This window comes from Orycteropus afer, unplaced genomic scaffold, assembly GCF_000298275.1.
Source record: "Orycteropus afer afer isolate SDZICR_OR568_19922 unplaced genomic scaffold, OryAfe1.0 scaffold00059, whole genome shotgun sequence".
Lineage (NCBI taxonomy): Eukaryota > Metazoa > Chordata > Mammalia > Tubulidentata > Orycteropodidae > Orycteropus > Orycteropus afer.
Window position 1 is genome coordinate 1,012,113 of NW_006921646.1, and position 13,411 is coordinate 1,025,523.

The following is a 13,411-nucleotide window of genomic DNA, read 5'->3' on the forward strand; positions in this document are numbered from 1 at the left end:
TAGAATTCCAGTGACTGTATGACTGACTGTCTCAATGGGGATACTTCTGACAAGAGAGACTGCTATTAATTACACCAGGACATCAGGTCTTAACTGGAACTGTCTCAAACAAATTGGTACATATGGCCACCTATTAAAGGGTGTTCCCTCTCTACTCTTCACCTTTAAATTACTTACATCAGTGAGCACAAAGACATCTTTTCAATCACTGTCTCAAAGTCACTCACTGCCATCATGTCTATTCCAACTCACAGTGACCCCTATTAGGTTTCCAAGGTTATAAATCTTTATGGAAGCAGACAGCTACATCTCTCTTTTGCAGAATGGCTAGTGGGTTCAAGCCACTGAACTTCTGGTTAGCAGTCAAATGCCTTAACCACTATGTTCCAGAGCTCCTTTAATCACTACGTACTAGTACATGATCCAGAAGACCTATTTCAATTGTTTGCTATGCACAAGAGCTTGGGATTTTCCTCAAAGGGATCCTGAATAGAAAGTAGGAAAGCCTCTATAGCCAAGACAATGACACTGGTTCCTGGAGTTGAGAGAGTGAAGTGTTTCAGAAAGAAAAGATGAGTTGATTTTTGACTCTCAGCTTCCTGTTCTTTCCTAGATCTTGGTATCAGACCAGCAGTTTATGGTGGGGTAGAGAGGTAGTCTAAGCAGTAGATGCACCTGGAAGCAGCCAGGATAGAGGTTATAGCACCAACCAGCTTCTGCTCCCCTTTCCTCTTTGGGCCACTGGCCCAGAATGACCGGTGCAGCTATGAGAGGAGAGGCTGTGATTACACACCCAAGAGCCATGTGAGCAGCTGAGACCAGCCGGGACTCAACTATATCTACCTTAACCAGTATCACCTAGGTTTTACAGATGGAAAATAGGATTCCATTATATTCTCCATGTTATTTGACAAATTATCCTATTCAGCCCTTTGCCCTTCTATGATATGAGTTTCAAGCTTCCTAGACTTGCCTCTTTTTCCACCTCTTGTACTCACTAATGGACTTCTAAGTCTGGCTTTGAAACTACAGGCCTCCCTAACTGCTGGTGAAAAAAACTCAGCAAGGTGGCTGTTGTTGTTAAGTGCTGTCGAGTAGGTTCTGACTCATAGTGACCCTATGTACAAGAGAAGGAAACACTGCCCAGTCCTGCACCATCCTCACAAGCATGGCTATGCTTGAGCCAATCATTGTAGCCTGTAGTAGTTAAGTTTGTGTATCAATTTGACTAGGCCTGGTTGAGTGGCTGGGCTGCTGGATGTAGTTATTCCCCACAGTAAGACTGGTAATCAACTCCATGGTAGAATGTATTGGAGCAGCTGAGTAGCTGCTTTAGGCATGTGGTCTATATAAGCAGCAGCTTTGGGAATGGTCTCTAGCTCATGGCACACTTGAACCCTGCACGTAGCTGAGTTGCTGGTTAGCAGCCTGCCATGCTCTGATCATCTTGGGACTTTTAATGGACTTGAATTAATGGCCTGCCGTGTGGTTTGGTACTATCAGGACTGTGCCGTTTGACTTGTCAACCTTGGGCTTTTCAGCCTCAGCAGCCAGCATATGTCTGAGTGAAGAAATGCCTTTAGCTTCAAAGCCTGGGAGCAGGAGGCAGAGCTGAAGCCTAAGTCTGAAGGGCTTAAACCTAGCCCCTAGAGCCTGGCGCTTTGAACTCGGACTTAAAGCCTCCAAAATTGTAAGAGAAGAAATGCCTGTCTGTTCAAGATATTCCATTTGTAGTATATTCTTGTCAGAGCGGCACTAGGTAACCAAAACACAGTGACTGTGTCAATCCATCTCATTGAAGGTCTTCCCCCTTTTTTGCTGATCCTCTACTTTGCCAAGCATGATGTCCTTCTCCAGGGACTGGTCCCTCCTGGTAACATGACCAAAGTATGAGAGACCAAGTCTGGCCATTCTCGCTTCTAAGAAGCATTCTAGCTATACTTCTTCCAAGACAGATTATTTGTTCTTCTGGCAAAAACATTTTCTCTGTTCTCCTACAGCTACAAAAAGCAAATATTAATCAATGTCACAAAAGCACTCTTGCTAAGGTTATTTTTAAGGAATCTTTCAAGATACCTAGACTTCAGAGATTGTTGCTATGTCCTAGGAAAGTAATCTTTAACTTCTAAGTAGTCTGTAATTCTGATTGTCTACTTAATTTGTAGTCCAGGGAGCACTAATTAAATAGATGTACAGGCATACCGTGGAGATACTGTGGGTTCAGTTTCTAACCTCTGCAATCAAACAAATATTGCAAAAAAGCTATGCACATGAATTTTTTGGTTTCTCAGCAACAATGTAAGCCACCACAGTATGACAAACTGACAGATGAATGGTGGTTGGTTTCCCAGTGCATATAAAAATTATGCTTACACTATACTGCAGTCTATTCAATGTGCAATAGCATTATGAAAAAAGTCTGAAATATTGAGAATTACCAAAGTGTGACACAGAGACATGAAGTGAGCAAATGCTATGGGAAAAAAATGGTGCAACAGATTTGCTTGGCACGGGTTTGCCATAAAGCTCTAGTTTGTGAAAAATCGCACTTTGAGTGGCTATCTAAGATGCAAGTATTGGTCTCTCATCTGGAGCAAAGAAAAGGGAAGAAAATCGAAGTCATGTGGAAACAATTAGTCCAAACATAAGATGGACCACAAAGACCTCAGCCTCCACAACCCAAGACCAGAACTAGATGGTACGTTGCTACCAATGCTAACCGCTTGAAAGGGATCAAATCTGGAGATCCTGGATAGAGTCGGAGTAAAAATGTGGAATAAAATTCAAAGACACAAAAATAACCAAAATTACTGGTCGGAAAGAGACCGGTAGAACACCAGAGACTATGGCCCTGGGTTACCCTTCAGGCCTAGAAATGGACTCACTGACATGGATTGGCTCTCAGCCCAACAGTAAAAAGACCTATATACAGGTCGATGCACCCACCTACTCTAGGAAGATGCACCTCTTGGGTCAATCAGCCATGAGACACCAGACAGGTGGCACTCACACAAAAAAAGAAAAAAGATCACACTAACTGTGAAGCACAATAAAACAAGGTATGCCTGTGCTAGGTTTTCTGGAAGGTGTGATTTTCATTTTTATACCTGGAGGTGGGTCATTAATAGCAACTTCTTCCCCTTCATAAGAGTATGGAGGCAAAAATGAATGAAAATTACTCCATTAGATTAGTTTTTAAAGACAACCTGACAGTCTAATGTTTAACTTAACCTTATAAGCAAGCAACCACCTACTGTTTAAATGGCTAGTTGTTGGGGTTATTACTGTGCCTTTAGCAAATCCATGAAGACAAATGACCCAAGTGGTGTGGGTGGCAAGGTATGCAGCAATCCTGAGGTAGGGCCAGGGCCCAGTCCTTTGGCAACCAGGCCAGTGTACAGCATGCATGGGCTCTCAGCTCCCCCTAACACACGAGCCAGGGACAATCTTCGTCTTCAAGAGGCAAGACAGCCTTTACTTTCAAAGTAACTATCCAGATCCTCTTCCCATCCTCCTGGATGAGATGTCCCATGAGTTCACTAAGAAGGCAGAGGGAAGGAAGGAAGGTTGCAGGTCCCAATGCCATCACCCACTTTTTCTCTGTCCTGCTCTGCCTTCGGTTAACTTGTACCAGTTAACGTGGATATTCCAAAGGCTTGTGAATTGTACCTCTGTTGCTAAGAGTCTCTATGCCAGAATAGGAGTCACTGGGTCCAGGAATGGCTTATGTTAACATGAGAGTTTGGGAGTTCTGGATCCAAAGTGCCATTCTCTACTCTGCTTCCTTTTCTAAAGGAAGATTCCTATTTCTAAACAGAGCACCCATGAACACTCTGTTGACTTAGACTAAGACCATCTGGTAACTGATGAAAGTGGAAAGAAACCCGTCTTAAGTCTTTTTTCACAGTAAGCCTGAACCAGAGCAAACCTGAGAAGTAAAGTATGGACAATCATTGGTAATAATGAAATTAACCAGGAGGAGAAAACTAATTAGACCAAGTCAATACTCCTAGCAACAGAGGTATAACTCACAAACCTTTGGAATATCCACCTTAACCGGTACAAGTTAACCCAATGCAGAGCAGGACAGGAAAAAAAAAAAGGATAGAAAATAAATATTAACTACAATGTCATGAAACAAAATGTGTATGAACTGCTGTATGGAAAACGAATTTGCTCTGTAAACTTTCACCCAAATCACAATAAAAATTAAATAAATACTAACTAAAAAAAAAAAGGAGAGAAACTCTCCTGTTCACTGTAACTAGCTCAGAACTCTATTCTGGCAAACTCTGGAAGCCCTCTATTCCCTGAACTTTCCACAACACATAAGAAGGGGTTGAGGGGTGGAAAAGCTCACCGTAAGAAAATGAGGTTAAGCCTTCTAATCAGCCTGATAGTGATCCCAGTAAAACCCCTACTCTCCTTTCATATCTGACAACACAGCCATGTTGTTGACGGCAGCCAACTCCTGGAACACGAAGTTTGTCCATAACGTCTACCACCTACTCCACGAAGGATACGCAGAGCTGTAAACCTGAGCAGTGGAGAATGTTCTGGCCGGAGAAGACGCTGTCGGGTAGCACCGAGGTTGCCGGGGCTCGGAAAATCACGAGCATAGGGCTCTGAGTGTTTGATGTTGGACCCCGCCAAAGGACTCAAGACCTACAGCCCACTCACCTCAAGGGCTGGCGTCATGGCTCGCTGAGAAGAAATGAGAGAAGAGAGGTACGGTGCCCGACGCCCACCTTGAGCACCACTGCACCCGACCAACCCGCCTCAGTGCCTAAACTCTAAACCCCTAGCTGAACACTAGGTTCAAGGAACCTTAAACTCCGCCCCCAGCCCGCTTTCTGCATCCTCTCTAGGATGCGCGGAGGACTCGATGTCTCTGTGTGCCGCTCCTGAGGCCACTTACACCGCTGGTCAAGGCGTGTGGCTTCGCGGCCGGCTGCAACTTTTAACCGGAAACGTGACCTTGGACCTGGAGCCCTCCAGTTCCGGAGTTAAAAAGCTCGGGCGTGTTGCTGTGAGGGCGTGGCCTAATAATGCGTGTTGAGATTTTATGTGAATTTATCTTTCGAAATACTTTTGGGACATCTAAAGCAAAATAGAAAAAACAAGCAAAAAGCGATTGTATTCCTAATGTTGTACCCAGGCTGTAAAGGAGAATCTCGGAAGAGAAGAATATGCCAACCCACGACAATGCAAATGCAATAGGACAGTTTATTAGCTAACTTAAGTTAGGGTCTTTGCCCTTACCAGGTCAATGGCTTAAGCAAAAGACCCCGTACCCCGTTTCTTTCACCAATTTATGGAACAATATGGGGAGGGGCAGCACCGGGGTGAGGGGGTACAGGTGATTGGTTGTTGCTAAGGGATTTAGGGCAGTGATCTAAGATGTTGGGGGACGTAAAGAAACTCCCCCCAGCTCCAAAGTTCACTTAGGAAAATATTATCTAGGGAGGATGCGGCTCAGATATGTGGGAGACTTTCAGGAGTCGAGCAAATCTCTGATACATGCTGAATCCGGATGGCTTTTGTGATGTGTGCTGAGTTCGGAGGAAGTTCCTTGATACCTGCTGAGACTGGAGGGCAGATAAAGGCCCTAAGGAGTGTTTAGAATTACAAAAGTCCTGTTAGCACTACTGACACTAAAAGGTTTCTGGTTAAAGATTTTCCTGGAGGCTGCTAGAACTCTGGCTTCAGATTGACTCACACTAACTACAGACAAAACATTTTAGTAAATTTTATTCCAAAAATTTTCTACATATACACAATTTTTAAGTGTGTTTTTGTAATCAATTTTTCCACTTACTAATGTAAGCTTTCCTCCTTCTACATTGTGTTAGTGTTGTAATAGCCCATTAACTGGATTATCATAATATATTTATTCATTCTTTATCAAATCTACTGGGTTGAACCAGGGGAATATTGACTTTCCATATAATGGCGTTCACCTATGTGGGCCTTGGTCTTTTTTTGGAGATGTGCTATGAAACTTTTCACCTTGTTTACTCTTCAAAGAATTATTGAGACTCATGCTCATTAATTACACAGGCTGTCTCTATGATTACTCAAAAGGAGGAATTTCTTACAATCTTGCTGTCAAGAATAGTTTTTCTAAAGCAGTTGTTTAGTCATTGGCCTATTAAAAAAATAAACAAGGAAACACACTGCTGTCAGGTCGATTCTGACCTATGGCAACGCCATGTGTTACAGAGTTGAACTGAGCTGCACAGGGTTTTCTTGACTGTAATTTTTATAGAAGCAGATTGCCAGGCTTTTCTTCTATGGCATTGCTGAGTGGGGCTGAATTGCTAACCCTTCAGGCACAAACTGCACCACCCAGGGACCTTTTAGCCTATGAACCTTGTGAATTTTGAATTTGAGTTGGGTTGGCTGCTAGAAAGCTTAGTGTAAATCTTGTGGAGCAAACAGATATGATAGCAGGATGAGTACTTTTTATGTACTGCTAACCCCATTCCTCGGAAGGAAGATGAGGCAATCTACTTCTGTAGTGATACTTCCTTGGAAACCCAACGAGGGGTTGCTATGAGTCGGGTCTGACTCAACGGCATATAACAACAACAACAACCCCATTCCTAGGAGTCCCTGGGTGGCAAATGGTTAAGTGCTCGACTACTAGCCAAAAAGTTGGTGGTTTGAACCCACTCAGAGATGCCTCAGAAGACAGGCCAGGCAATCTGCTTCCAAAAGGTCGCAGCCTTGAAAACTCTATTGTAAAAATGGCATGGAGGAGGCATCTGACCTCTAACTTCATGGGGGGGAGATAGAATCAAGATCAACAGCCCTAGGCTGATTCCTATGCGGTGGAGGTCAGACATATCTCCTTTCTCCAACCTTTTTACCAGTTCTGACACCAGTCATCCTGCCCAACTCTCAAATCCTCTGCTAGGTTCAATAATTTGTTGCAATGATCACACAAAACATGATTATGGAGTTTGTTAGGGAAGTAACAGGTTACGATTCAAGCATCAGAAACAATTCAGGATACAATTCTTTGATCTGGACAGCCTCTTCTCAGACATGCCTGTAGGCCGGCCTCTCTCTGGTCCTCGGGCTCTTGGGCTGTTTAAGTCTCTGCTCTGCTTAAGCAATTGTTACAAAACTCTTTAGCTCCACTAATAAGGTGCCAGAGGCACCCTGATTCCACCACTAAGCCTTGGCCTGAAGGCACTCATCTCTCTCACTCTGAGGGTTGGCAAGCCTAGCTCTGTCAAGTGCCTGGAGGTACCCTACTCTGCCACAAGCCTCCTGACCAAAGGCACTCAGCTTTCTTGCTCCTTGGGCCAGGAAGTCAACTGCATGGTCTCCTGACAGTATCCTTTTTCTCCTGTCACGCTGCCATTGTTTCTCTGCTACTGCTTCTTGCCATCTCTCACTATCTCCTGTGTTGCAGTCCTCTGTCTCCCTGGTTCAGGAGGTTCCCAGCTTAGGGAGCTCAGGTCTAAAGGACACTCCCTGCTTTCATCTCTTCTTGGTGGTAGTCAGCTCTCCTTCTCTGTTCACTTCTCTCTCTTTTTACCTCTTATAAGATACAAAGGTGGGATTCAAGCAAAGACAAGACATCAGTAAGGTGGTGAGAGGTGGTGACTTGAATAAGAGTGGTAAGGGCGGTAACTGGGTGGTGACTTGAGTCACACTCTCTAGTGGGATGGTGACTCAAGATACATCCCACTCTAATCTTGCCTCACTAACATAACAGACAACTCACCCCAAAATGGGACCATAAAAAAAAAAGAAAAGAAAAATTCACTCTCATCGAGTCGGTTTTGACTCATAGCGACCCCTCCTTGGGTTTCTGAAGCAGTATCTCTACGGAAGTAGATTCCCCAATCTTCCTTTCAAGGAGTAGCTGATGGGTTTGAACTGCCACCCTTCTAGTTAGCAATCAAATGCCGTAGGTGCTACACCACCAGAGCGCCCAAAATGGAACCACAGCCACAGGCATAGAGGCTAGGATTTATAACACATCACAAAATGGAGGATAATTACATCAGAGCACAAAATGGAGTACAATCTCACAATGCTGGGAATCATGGCCTAGCCAAGTTGACACAGTTTTGGGGGACACAATTCAATCCATAACATTCCACCCTAGTCTCACCCAGTCATTGTATGGGAGTCACACAGATGATGACTGAAAAGGCATATTAAGTAATTCACTGTATTGCATTTATGGAATAGTTCTACTTTGCACACATGGGGTGGCCATGTGTCAGAATCAACTCCAAAGCAACTAACAACAACAAACCCATTCCTGGGGCCCCCCACTTTGCTATCTTTGTTTTCCCTTTGCCTTATCTCGTTTTAAATGTATTTTATCTTGTGTTTTTGGTTTAGACCTATGTAAACCACCTTAAATTCTTTTTGAAATAAAGTAATAAATAAATAAACTATGGTATGTACACACAATGGAATACTACCCAACGTTAAAGAATAACGAATCCATGAAACAACTCATAACGTGAATGAATGTGGAGGCCATCATGCTAAGTGAAATTAGTCAACCACAAAAGGGCAAATATTGTAAATATTATAAAAAGTCAAGAAATGGTTTACACACAGAAAGAAACATTCTTTGATGGTTACCAGGGATGGGAAAGGAAGAGAGGGAAGATCATTAACTAGAGAATAGACATGTATTAACTTGGGTGAAGGGAAATATACAACAAGGGGGAAGTCAGCACATTATGACCAAAGCAAAGGAAGAAATGGAGGCACACAAGAGGTAAAAGTAATAAAGGTAAATAACACAATTCTGCAATAACAGTAATAAAAAACAGTAACCTAAAAGTGGATACATAAGTAGACATGCAAGCTGAACAGCTGTAGGAAGGCAAATATGAGACTATACTCATGAGTATATCGTTTTGGCAGAGGATATTTCTACAGATGTATTTGTCCATGCTGCCAATATATCTACATATACAGTAGAGCATACAAGGGGCAAAGTTATGAAAACTTCTTAGCCATAACAAAACACCTTGAAGGAATGTCACTGGGATTAGGAGTTTAGGTCCATAGTCTTAGGGGATATCTAGGTCAATTGGCAAAACATCCTCCACAAAGACAAAGTTCTACATTCTCCTTTGGTGAGTAGCTACTTGGGTCTTGAAAGCTTGCAAATGGCCATCTAAGATGCAAAATTGGTCTCTCCCTGTCCAGAGCAAAGAAGAGGTGGGGGGGGGGGGAGACAAAAGGAAACAATTAATCCAAGGGACTAATGGATTATGGGAACTACATCCTCCACTAGACCAGAAGAACTAGATGATGCCTGGCTACTGCAACCAACCACTCTGATTGGAATCACAACAGAAGGTACTGGACAGAGTGGGAGAAAAATGTAGAACAAAATTCAAAATCATAAAAAAGAAATATTTACTGGTCTGATAGAGACTGGTGGAAGCCTGAGACTGTGGTTCTTACACACCCTTAAAACCTGGCACTGAACTTACCTCTGGGGATCACCTTTCTGCCAAACAATAGACAGACCTATAATGTGAACGATAATACCTGTGAGGAACGTAATCCTCAGAAACAGTCAACCATATAAGACCAAGACCATGTGCCCAAAACTAAAGCTCTGAAGGGAGCTCTGGTGGTGTAGTGCCTAAGGCATTTGACTGCTAACCAAAAGGCTGGCAGTTCAAACCCACCAGCCACTCCTCGGAAGGAAGGTCAGGCAATCTACTTCTGTAGTGATACCGCCTTGGAAACCCAAGGAGGGGTCGCTATAAGTTGGATAAAGCTCAGAAGGTGTGAAGGGAAAGAAGGACAAATGGAAACAGAGAACCCAAGGAGGAAGTGGGAAAAGTGCTGTTACATTGAAGGGATTACAAATAATGTCACAAAATGAAAAATGCATTTGTTGAATGGAAAACTAATTTACTTTGTAAACGTTCATCCAAATCCCAATAAAGTTAAAAAAAGGGGAAAAAAAAATACTCAACCATCTCCCCACAGTTGGAATAAACAGTATTATTTTTTAATTATTTGAAACTTGCCATGAATGAACAGTTTTGACCATAAAGTTATTTTTCTATTTAGGTTCTCCTGTAAGCCAAATCCCTAGAAAATACCAAATGAAGAGAAAGAATATTCAAAGAATATTTTTTGAAGCTTAAAGGTGCTGTAGCATAGAGAGACGATGGAGAGGAGGGATATTCAGTGAAAGTTTGTGGACTCAAACATACCAACGATCATGAAGATGGTGCGGAACCAGGCAACATTTCCTTCTCTTGTCTATAAGGTTGCCATGTGTTGGAGCTGACTTAATAGCAACTAACAACAATGAGGGCTTATTCCATGCCAGGTATTTGCTAAGCCTATCACATAGTTCCTGACCTTAAACTGCTCAGACAAAATGTATATTCTTACAATAAAAATTAAGGAGCTCTAGTGGCGCAGTGCCTAAGGCATTTGACTGCTAACCAGAAGGCCAGTGGTTCAAACCCACTAGCTGCTCAGTGGAAGGAAGATGGGGCAATCTACTTCCATAAAGATTTACCACCTCAGAAACCCAATGGGGGTCGCTATGAGTCAGAATCAACTCGATGGCAGTGAGTTTGGTTTGGTTCAGTTTTATAAAAGTTAAATAGCTATTTTAGAGTCCAGGGACAGAGTTCCCAGGAATGAGGGCAGTAGATGCTCAGAGGAAGAAGAACCTTGTGAGATGAGAGTGTAAGGTGTCAAGGAGGGTGAAAATCTTACCAAAGCATTTGAGAGCAGTTGCTTATGATTAAATTAAAACTAAAATTTATTAAAGCTGTAAATTTTAAAGAAGAGTTTCTTGATTTTTTTAATTTAATTTATGTATCTCGATATTCTATTTTGAAAGCTAGTAATTTTTGTATAAAAATAAGAACAATAACTTCTTCTTTGATCAATGTTCAATTTAGCCCATGGGCTTGACATATAAAATTTGCTTCAACATTAGTCATGCCATTTACAAACTTAGTTAATTAAATTCGCTTATTTAAACTACATTTACAAATTTAATATACTTGATTTTTTCCAAGCACTTCAAATTCTTCATATGAAGAGCAGATTTACAAGTCAAACAAGAAGAAAACCTTATTAAGCATGTAAATAACTCTCATATACCTAATAATTCAAACCTTTAAATATGGCAAATCAAGTTATTTTAAAGATTCCAATACTGTTTACAAACTTAACCAAATTATCTACACCTTTACACTTCAAATCACAAGTCTAAAATAAATTGCACAATTCAATTTGAAATCACAAGACTAATCTGTCTGATTCTCTAATATTCCAAATTCTCTTAAATATTATGATGTTGTTGTTGTTGTTTGCCGTCAAGTCGGCCCCGACTCATAGCGACCCCTCCTTGGGTTTCCGAGGCAGTATCACTACAGAAGTGGGATTGCCCAACCTTCCTTCCGAGGAGTGGTTGGTGGGTTTGAACCACCAGCCTTCTGGTTAGCAGTCAAGTGCCTTAGGCACTATGCTACCAGAGCTCCTCTTAAATATTATAGACACCTTAAAACACAAACACAGAATATCCCAACCTTACAAAACTTCTCCCAGACCTGTACACAAAAGAATTGCATTATGGATTTGTTTTGTTTAATCATTTCTATATTCCTTCACAAGGTGATACAGTGAAATAAGTTTGGGTCACATTTTTCGTGGCTCTGTTCTTCAATCATCTTATTGATATGTCTCAATGACTACAAAAATATTTGATATCTACCTTCTTAAAAGTAAAATTAAATTTAAACAAATTAATATATTTATTAATTTATATTACTTGTCTATGCAAAGAAACAAAATTAGAGTGAATGATACAATTAGCCATTCTATGAGTTGGAATCTACTTTCGACACATAACAACATCATGTTCTCAGGAGCCTGGGTTGCCAGCAGTTTGTGATGGGCTGCTAACTGAAAGGTTGGCATTTTGAACTCACCCAGTTGTTCATCAGAAGAAAGACCTGGCAAAGTGATTCCATGAAGACTGTTGTTGTTTGGTGCCATCGAGTTGGCACCACTTGTCCATCAATATGTTGGACTGTGGTTACTTGCGTGTTGCTGTGAGGCTAGAAGCTACATCACCAACATTTTAAACACCAGCAAGGTCACTCATGGTGGACAGGTTTCAGTGGAGCTTCCAGACTAAGACAGACTTGGAAGAAGAACAGGGCCAACCACTTCTGAAAAAAATTAGCCACTGAAAACCTTATGAATAGCAATGAAACACTGTCCCTTATACTATGGTGAAGATTACAGTCAGGAAAACCCCATGGAGTCCTACTCTGTAACACATGGAGGTGATGAATCAGGGGCTCACTTGGTGGTAGCTAACAATAGCTCTGTGTTCTCCTTTCTTTAGTATTAGAACTGCTTTTTATCTACACTTTGGATACACTTCTGCTGAAAAAGGGGCGTGATAACTCCTGCTTTAAAGAGACGTGTACAGGCACACCTTGGAGATATTGTGGGTTCAATTCCAGACCACAGTTAAGCAAATATCTAAATAAAGGGAGTCACGTGAATTTTTTGGTTTTCCAGTGCGTATAAAAGTTAAGTTTACATTATACTATAATCTATTAAGTGTGCAATAGCATTATGAAAAAGTTTGAAATACTGTGAGAATTAACAAGATGTGACAGACACATGAAGTAAGTATATGCTGTCAGAAAAATGGTGCCAATAGATTTGCTCAACAAAGCATTGTCACAAACCTTCAATCTGTAAAAATGAAAGAACTGTGAAGTGCGACGTGCAATAAAACAAAGTATGCATGTAATCAAAATGAGATGCCTGCCAATGTCTGTTGTCAAATCCCATATTCCTCGAGAGGGGAGAGTATGTGACTTCAGCTGCTTCAGCACTAAGGACCCTTTCTTGCTCAAAAAAGGCCAGTTTTGCCCGTTTGTCCATCACCTGCTCTGGGTCTTGTGACGCTGTCCCTCTAGCAGACCATTTATATAATTTGCTGGGAATCTGCTTCTAGTCATAGTGCTCAATAGGTCAGATCACTGTTTTTCAGTCTCTTATTATTTGATAAAGGAGCCCTGGTAGTTCAGTGGATAAAGAACTCAGTTGCCAACCAAAAGGTCAGTGGTTCAAATTCACCAGCTGCTCTATGGGAGAAAGATGTGATTGTCTATTTCTATAAAGATCACAGCTTTGGAAACCTTAAAGGGCCATTCTACTCTGTCCCAGAGGGTCACTATGAGTCAGAATTGACTCGATGGCAATGCTTTTTAATATTATATGGTAAGAAATAGATCCATCGACCTATGGTCAGCTGATCTTTGACAAAGGGCCGAAATCCATTAAATGGGGAAGAGAATGTTTGTTTAATAAATGGTGCTGGCAAAACTGGAGATCCATTTGCAGAAAAATGAAACAAGAT